Genomic DNA, 8,399 nt, shown 5'->3' with positions numbered 1-8,399 from the left:
TTACCTTCCATATTCTCAACTTCTGCATAGTCATCAGCATAGTACTGAGTCGTCCTACCAGACGAGTTATTCTGCTGATCAAATCTATTCATTGAATTATGAGGCGAAAAGAAACGCGCGTTCTGGGGGAAATTTCCACGTCCTCTACCTCTAGGTGCTTGTTGAACACCTCGACCTCTTGCACCAGAAGTACCATTCATGCGCTGTAGCAAAATAGGGCAACTATACTTGAAATGACCCTCTTCCTTACAATATGAACACTGATTGGAGCCTACTGGACAACGTTGTTGAGGATACTCGAACCTTTGCGAGTTCCTCTGAAACTGTTGAGGTTGCTGATAATCACGCTGACCACCACGAGGCGGATACGCCTGCTGTAAAAGAACCTTCGTCTTTAACTCTTTCGTTTTCTTGTCTGCTCTATCCTTCTCATATTTATCCCTATTTTCGTAGTACTGTGCAGTAGCCAATATCTGTGCTGGAGAGGAAACGGCCCAAGAACTTTCTGAATCTTTCAATTTCTTACACAGCTCAGGAAGTAAATTGTGCACAAACTTGTCAACGAACAACCGTTGACCACCTTCCGTACTCATATCTTGACCACTGTGGTCAATAAACGTCTCTTCAAACCTGGTGAAAAAATCAGACACTGTCTCATCTTTCTTCTGCTTACATGCAGACAATTTATCCCAGTTCACTCGCATAGCAGGCATTAAAGTTTTCATGTACGTAACAATCTTAGCGGGGAGATCTGCTACTAAAGGCTCGGGTTTAGCACCACCAACTTGTCGGCCATCTGCAGCAGCGATATTGACCCATGAATCACCTAACTCTTGCACATGATCTGTATGACGGATCAATCCCCATAAAGGCTGCGGAACAACATTTCCAAACAACATGTCTATATCAGCTAGATTCATGACACATGAGTCTGCAGTCTGTGATAATTCCTTATAATACCCTGCAGGGTTTTTACGGGGGTCAGGCAAAGTCTGCTTAAGGGCCAAAACTTCAGCTCGTTTCCAAGGAACATGTACCCAAACACGCTGGAAATGTGCTGGTACAGCTGGGGGGTTGTTACCTACACCAGCAGGTATTTCTTCCTTCCATACCAGAGGAACCTCTCTCATTGGATATTGCTTCACTTTCCTCTTCACAGAAAGATCAGGCTCAAACAACTTTTGAGAAATAGTTCCACTCCTAAACGACAACAATATTGCAACTGCTTTCTTAACATCGGAACCCACAATCGTGCCTTTTGCAAACTCGAACCGTACACGGCACAAATCAGGCGGATTGGGCTCCAAATAATTTTCCTCTAAATCCTCACAAAGGAAAACACAGATTTTCTCAAAAACATATCTCTGTTTTGGTGCTTCCCACTGATGGAAGACATCCATAACAGACTCTAGCTCATATTTTGTGGGGTCGGTAACCCATTTATGTGCCAAATAATCCAATGTTTCCTGCTCTCTAGAGTCAGGCAGTTGACTACGCAGCTGTTTACGCGCTGAAACAGGGGTCATACTTGTTGCCCCAAAGAGAGGATATAGAAGACTAGCAACAGTATCAGTCATTCTCTGTTGAACAGAAGGAGAAGTCGACGAGAGAACAGGAGGAAAAACAGAGTGAGGCAAGGTAGATGCAGATGCAGACGCAGAGGCAGTATCAGGAAGAATACCAGAAGAGGTAGTCGATGCAGTAGGTAAAGTCGTAAGAAGTACAGGTAGAGCAGGTAGCAAAGTCGGCAGCCCTTGAGGAGGCTGCGCCATAGGAGTATGAGCCAACTGAAGAGGAGCTGGCGGCTGTGGAAGAACCTGAGGCACAACAATCGGGGGTTGCACGACTAAAGGTTGCGGAGGTGCTGTAGCACTCTGTGCATAGGGGGGTGGCGAACTTAATAAATGTGACATCAGAGGATCTTTTTCAAGTTCCTTCACCGCATCTTGCTGGAGAGGTGATAAAACTGGATAACATTTATCAATCGCCATTTTACGTTGCCTATGCAACTGCTCACTTGCCTGTTCTTCTTCGGTATCTTTAAACTGCGTAGCAGCTTGCATTATCGAGATACCCCTTTCTCTCTTATTTCTCTTTGCTAATTTAATTTCCTTCTGTTTGGCTTCCTTACGCCATAGGCGGAAAGAGTCAAACATCGCCGGCCGGGCTTTCTTCTTAAAAAGTCTAACCTCTAGATTATCTAAAATCTCTGTGTCAAAGCTACCATATTGGGGCCATTTTAGAACACCTTCTTTCCTGGTGTATCGGATCCATACTTCATTATATGTGATGGGGCCTACGCCATGTTTCACATATAGTTCATAGGTTGGAGTTCCAATCGGAGGAACAGGACACGAGTCCTCCAATCGGGAATCCTTATTACAACCAAGACAAAACAAATTTCCAAGTCTGCTAAAATCAGGCATCTTCGCTCTCTAGTCTAGCTTCAAACTTCAAAGGATTATCGAATACGATAGTCTCGTGAATACACGAGTCCCTCGGCTTTGGTACTTGCAAGTTCCAAATCAAAGATCCCAAGGGGATACCCAAACTAAGAACCAAACTAAGGACTGGGAGACGCTCCACTTATACTTAACTGAGGTATCGATTACGTCACCAGAAGACTCGTCTATCGTTTCGCTCTACAAATCATCAAAGGGTCCAAGACAGGGCGATAGTCAGGGCAGCAGTCCTTTGTAGCCGTCGGGAAGCGGGGAACCTCGCAGCAAAGACTTTCGGACCACGAACGACATGCAGGGGTCGATGAAGTGGTTGGCCTTCCTCCAGAATTTCACACGAAGCTCCTCACGAACGTCTGGCTTGGACCGGTACTGCTGAAATCGCCCCACATTGGGCGCCAACTGAAGTACTGGGTTTTTAAGAACCCAGTGGTGCCAGGGAACACACCCTAAGACTTCGAGTCCTTCCTGTCCCAGACTACAGAAACACAGAGTCTTCTTGGTGAAGTCAAAGATCGAATTTATTGGCTGCAGCCAGTAACAGGTATCCTAGAAGTACAACACGGTGTATCTTCTCAGGAGACTGCTCAACTTACAAAGCCAGCCATCCCTTTTTATACAAAATATTATGCTTTAGGCAAACATTCCTTTTTTTACAGTTGACCATTCACATATTTTCACTACAAAGAAAAAGCAGAATCATGATGACAAGCTTATTTTCAGTTTGTCCAGCCCACAATCAATTTCCCTTCAAGGCCCAACATTTTCATCAGATATCGGACGGACCCCTAATAAAATTGGGCACCTCCTCCTCGTAAAGCAGGTCGTAAAAAAGGCAACAGAGACAGGTGTGTGTAAGATTAGGCGTGGTTTGTATGCGGTGAAGGGTTTATGGTATGCTGTGCCTTGATCTAATCTCGATCGGCCACTGAGAAAGGAACTGACCGAACAGGTTTGGCCTCGGGCAGTGGAGTCAGTTTGCCCAGGTCGCACAGAAGTCAGCTAAAGGTGTACGTGTCCAAAAGACTCATTTCGGCCTTAGTCATCGGCCCATGTGAGGGCAATTCTAAAATGGCTGCCATGCACAAAATGGAACCCGAGGGTTCAGGACGAAATCCCTGATTTAATGGTGATCTCGCCACTCAAACGTGACAAAAATACACGCACACCTTACTCTCGTCATTTTCGGTCTGATGTTACCAAAATCGTCATGATTCGCCGACTTTTATGACACGGGTTCAGAATTTTCAGTACCACAGGCAGAGGGAGAATCGGTGATTTGTCCAGATTTACAAGATGTTGAGCGTCCCTCCCGAGAACCAAACCCGGTTCTCCAGCACTGAGGTCGACCGATCGAAACCTAGAGCACAAGGAGCTACCTCCTGAAGGATACCCTGGTTAGGGGACCTGCAGCACTGTCCTTATACACTTGCCAGCTTTTGTCCGATACATGATAAAGCATGGTCAGTAACTATTTAGGCAGCGTTTGGACGAAAATTCATACCTATGGCGCAGTAGGCTCGCTCCAAATCCCCTACACAACCCAGCACATGCAGGGGGGCAACTTTAACAGAAAACAGTGGCTGTGGGCCTATACAGGTATTGTTGCTTAGCAAAGAAAAACAACACCAATTACATGTAACCCTCGGTGAGAATATATGTACCAGGGGTTACCACGCTAACCTGAGTCTCGTGACAAATGAACCTGTTACAAAGGAAATCCCTTGGAACATGAGCCGCTGCTTCAGCGCGGTACTTTGAGCGTGCAAAGCTAAAACACAAAGGCTTCCAAGAGCACACCAAATTGGCACCATGAAGCTGTTAAGCAAGACGAGCAGGAGGATATCTCTTTACCTAGGTCAATTCCCCTGCTGCTCCTAGCGGTGCAGTCCGTTGGCTCACTCTGCACTCCCCTGACTTTGTGAAACGCACGCCGATCGCTTCAGCAACCCCGCAGCTGGCGACTTCCGAAGTGGTCGCCGGTCTTTGTATTTCGCTGTGCCCCTCCTCGCTTAAAGCTCTCGATGGCGAATACCCTGCCAAGGATAGAAACAACAGAGATTCTCCCAGAGGCGTTTCTCGGCGGCGCCCCTCCTTTCCGGGCTGCTCCTCCCATTGCGTTGGCCCCTTGACGTCGATTCCTCTCTGCACCGGTAAGAAGAGAAAAAACTGAAAAATATTTACATCCTCCTAGAGGCTGGAGGGGCATGCCGTGGGGCGCGGAGTCAAAGAGGCAGACTCCCGCGCTCCCCGGCCTTTTAACCCCTCACTGGCCAGGCCGGATCTAACCGGCCTGGCCTTCGTTCCCCAGTGACCCGGAAGTGATTCAATCACTTCTGGGTCACCAGAAGACCCGGGGCCCAATTGATGTGGAGGCGTGCCCGCCGCGTCCTGGTGACGCGATGGGGGCGCGCCCCACCACCGAGAGCGGTTGGGGCCGGTGCACCCGCCATACTTGCGGCGGGGCCGATGCCGGCCTCGCCTGCATCCGGTGAGGGGGCCCTGGCAAGTGAAGTGTGGGCCCAGTGAGGACACAAGAAGCAACGGCAGCAGTCACCTGGACCCCTCAACAAGTGCCAGGTTGGGGTGCTCCTCCTTAGGGGAGCTTTCCTGGCTCCCTCTGCACCTCATGGCTGTTCTCCTTGCTCCCAATCTTCCCAAAGATAATGGGTCTTTGGACACCAAAGGCACTGCGAAAAGAATATATCATAAATAATGCTCAAACACTTTCATAAACTTTGACACAAAAGTGTATACTTATATTGTTTTCAATCTGCAACCTTGAGATGAAAACTCTTCTGTTTGCTAATACATAGACCACTCCTGTTGTCTTCCTTATTTTACATTAACTAAATATGAATGACACATTCATACACATTATAAAGCGTCAGTTTCTGAAAATACAATCACTGCAAAATTATGTTGCCCAATGCATTTAGGGATGCTCTCCCTTCTTCAGGGGATGATGTTTGCAACTACAATGAAAACAAACATAAACTATCATAAAAGTCATGTTAGTACATTGCCTCCGCAACACGTCAAATTAAAATATTCTGATTACATGCATCTCCCATGGTGCTAAGTTGACAAGAATATATGAGTTGTTGTGCTGGAATGGAGAATCTGGTGCATCATGCATGAAAGTCCCTGTAAACAAACGAACAACCACACTAAAAAAAAAAAAAAAAATGTATTAAATTCAAACTCAGTGAAATAATGAAGCTTCTAACCAAAATAGTTGAAAGGTTTAATTTCAATAAAGCCCCGATGCTTACACTATGGAATAATAAAGTTATAAAGTAGGCAAGCAGCAGTGCCAATATTACACCCGGTGATTATTTTGAGAAAGTACTCACTGTGTCGCAAACTTACTGACTCCTTTGTACGAGTTTTCTCTGCAGTCCTGAAGATAACTATGTAAACAATGACAAGAATCTACCTCTTGAGGAAACCACAACCTCTTGCCACACTTGCAATGGCTTCACAAGCTGTATTTATATGTTTTTGCCTACCCGTTAATTACGATTAGGGCTCCCGGTTTTATGGTATTTATTTTTTCACATTTCTGTCTGTATTTATCCATATTTATTTTTTGCCTGTTTAACTGTATTTATCCCTATTTATTGAGTGTTTTGTATATAAATGAAGTTGTAAAACTGTACATTTCCAGATGTATTTAATTAATAGAGATCAAAGTATGAGTGTGTGTCTGTTATGTTTTAGCTATTTAAACAGCCAAATATTAGATAACAATGCATCCTCATGTAAATACTAGCATTATACCACAAATGTATATTGGCTTATGGTGTTATTTAAAGAAATTGTATTCAGTTTTTTAATTTCCCATGCTGTCCATCTGTTAATCTCTTGGCCTATAATTCATGAAAGACATCACAAAGAGTCACTTAGAAGCAGCACAATTTTCTGTATTTATCCACTTTTAGAAATAAATGCAGACAGAACACCCATTGTTTTCTGTCTGTATTTATCTGTAAAAATACAGAAAAAATTACGTAAAAACGGAAAACAGGTAGTCTTAATTAAGATCCACAAAGATCAAAGCCCGATACCTTCTCGATAAGCTGCCCGGTGCACGCCCACCTCTGTCAATGCTACTCCACCTGTAAAGTAAATAACCAAAACCATGGCCTCAGTGAAACTATGGCTCCCTAAACATAAGATTCCTGCTTTTTATTAATCTTGGAGCAAAAATTCCATTTAGTGCATACCTCCAGTGACACTATCTTCTCACGTCAAGCCAGTGTTTCAGTACAACGGATTCAGACCGTGTTCTTCTGGACGCTCAAATTATTGTACGTACCGTAAAACATCGACATAGGACCTACATAATCTGTTTTGCCGCCATACCTTTGAATATGCAGATACCTCTGAATGACAAACAGATAAGAGATCTATACCTATTATACCTGATAAGCGTGGCTCAAATCCACCCGAGTGACTTACCGCACTCACCTATAATTACCAAATAATAAGTCAGCCGGACAGTGGAGAAGAATAAACAAAGTATTTTATTAGGCCACAAACTTCCATATGAGAGGGCCCTGTCCAACCTCACCCCTAAGAGTGCGCCGAGAGGACTGACTCATCTTATCACAGCAATACATTATAACATGGTACAGCAGAGTAAAACACGCCCATACTGGAAAAGTACTGGACCCCGGAGAGGGTGAACAATGGCCTCACACAAGAGGCATCTGCACCTGCAATAGCAACATTTGGTTATCTCTGCCCAAGGCCACGGAGCCGGGCCTCCGCATCTCCAGCGCATGAGAACAGTACTGATTAGGAGTTTTGCTATTAGTTTCGATCACAGTTAGCCAAGAAACGAAAACTGCTGCGTTCAGGGTTTTTCCTATTCCTACGGGAGGGGGTGAGCAAGTGCGACTCGCACGCAGAGAGAAGCACTCCAAAATGGTGGCACACAAGCTAAGCTATGAGAATTGAATAATATCACATGCATAAATGAATAATGAGGTGGAGAATATAAACGTAAATGCATAAATGAATATATCATTAATTAGACACATTATACTAACACATAAGCGTAAGTGTAAGTGGGCGGGGCATCCGAAAATGAAACCTATCAGGCCCTCCTTTTAGCATTATGTGGCTAACATGGGCGCAGCCTTTATTAGCCAAAAGGTAGGGTCTTTACACAACATACTAGGGACGGGGCAACATATCAATCAAAAATATCATCATCAATGAGCATTAACCAGTGAACATCATGGAGCTCTACGTCATTAGAAACAGGATACTGGCGTGTTGGTCTTTTAGGAGCTCGCAAATTACTGGCACACATGGAGCAACAAGGGGGAAGGCAATAAACACATAGGCAACAGGTCAGCAATATACCCACAACTCCTACAACACCCATCAAAATCTTCCACCCCCAAGAGGAGAAAACACTCCACAACATTGTCTGTAGTGACCAAGTACCAGTGTCCTGATGAAGTTCAGTCACCAATCTATGGAGTTTCTGTACAGCTAAGTTAACAGTGGGGGCCGAGTCAGGAATATACACACAGCAAGACGTCCCGATGATGTGACAAACTCCACCCCTATCAGCAAGGATGACGTCAAGCACCATCCTATTCTGGATCGTAAATAATCTCCATAGCCTGCATCTCAACAGACATATTAGCTGCAATGTCTGCCTCAGTATTCACCACTTTTTCCATCACCCTTGACAGTCTCCTAATAGCCCTACTGTTAAATATGGGACCCCAGAACAGCAGTAAACCCTTAGAAAAATCCATCCATTGCTTCAAAGAAGTATCAGTCTGATCTACATCCTCAACTTGGAGTGCCCTCCTTTCACACTGTCTAGGCATTATAGCAAACCGACGATGGGTCTTATGATAGTCTGAGGGTGCTACATAGACAGGAGGAAGCAAATAAGCCAGATAGCAGACCCCA

This window comes from Lissotriton helveticus, chromosome 1_1 (assembly GCF_964261635.1).
Source record: "Lissotriton helveticus chromosome 1_1, aLisHel1.1, whole genome shotgun sequence".
Lineage (NCBI taxonomy): Eukaryota > Metazoa > Chordata > Amphibia > Caudata > Salamandridae > Lissotriton > Lissotriton helveticus.
Note: the sequence above shows the minus strand (reverse complement) of the source record.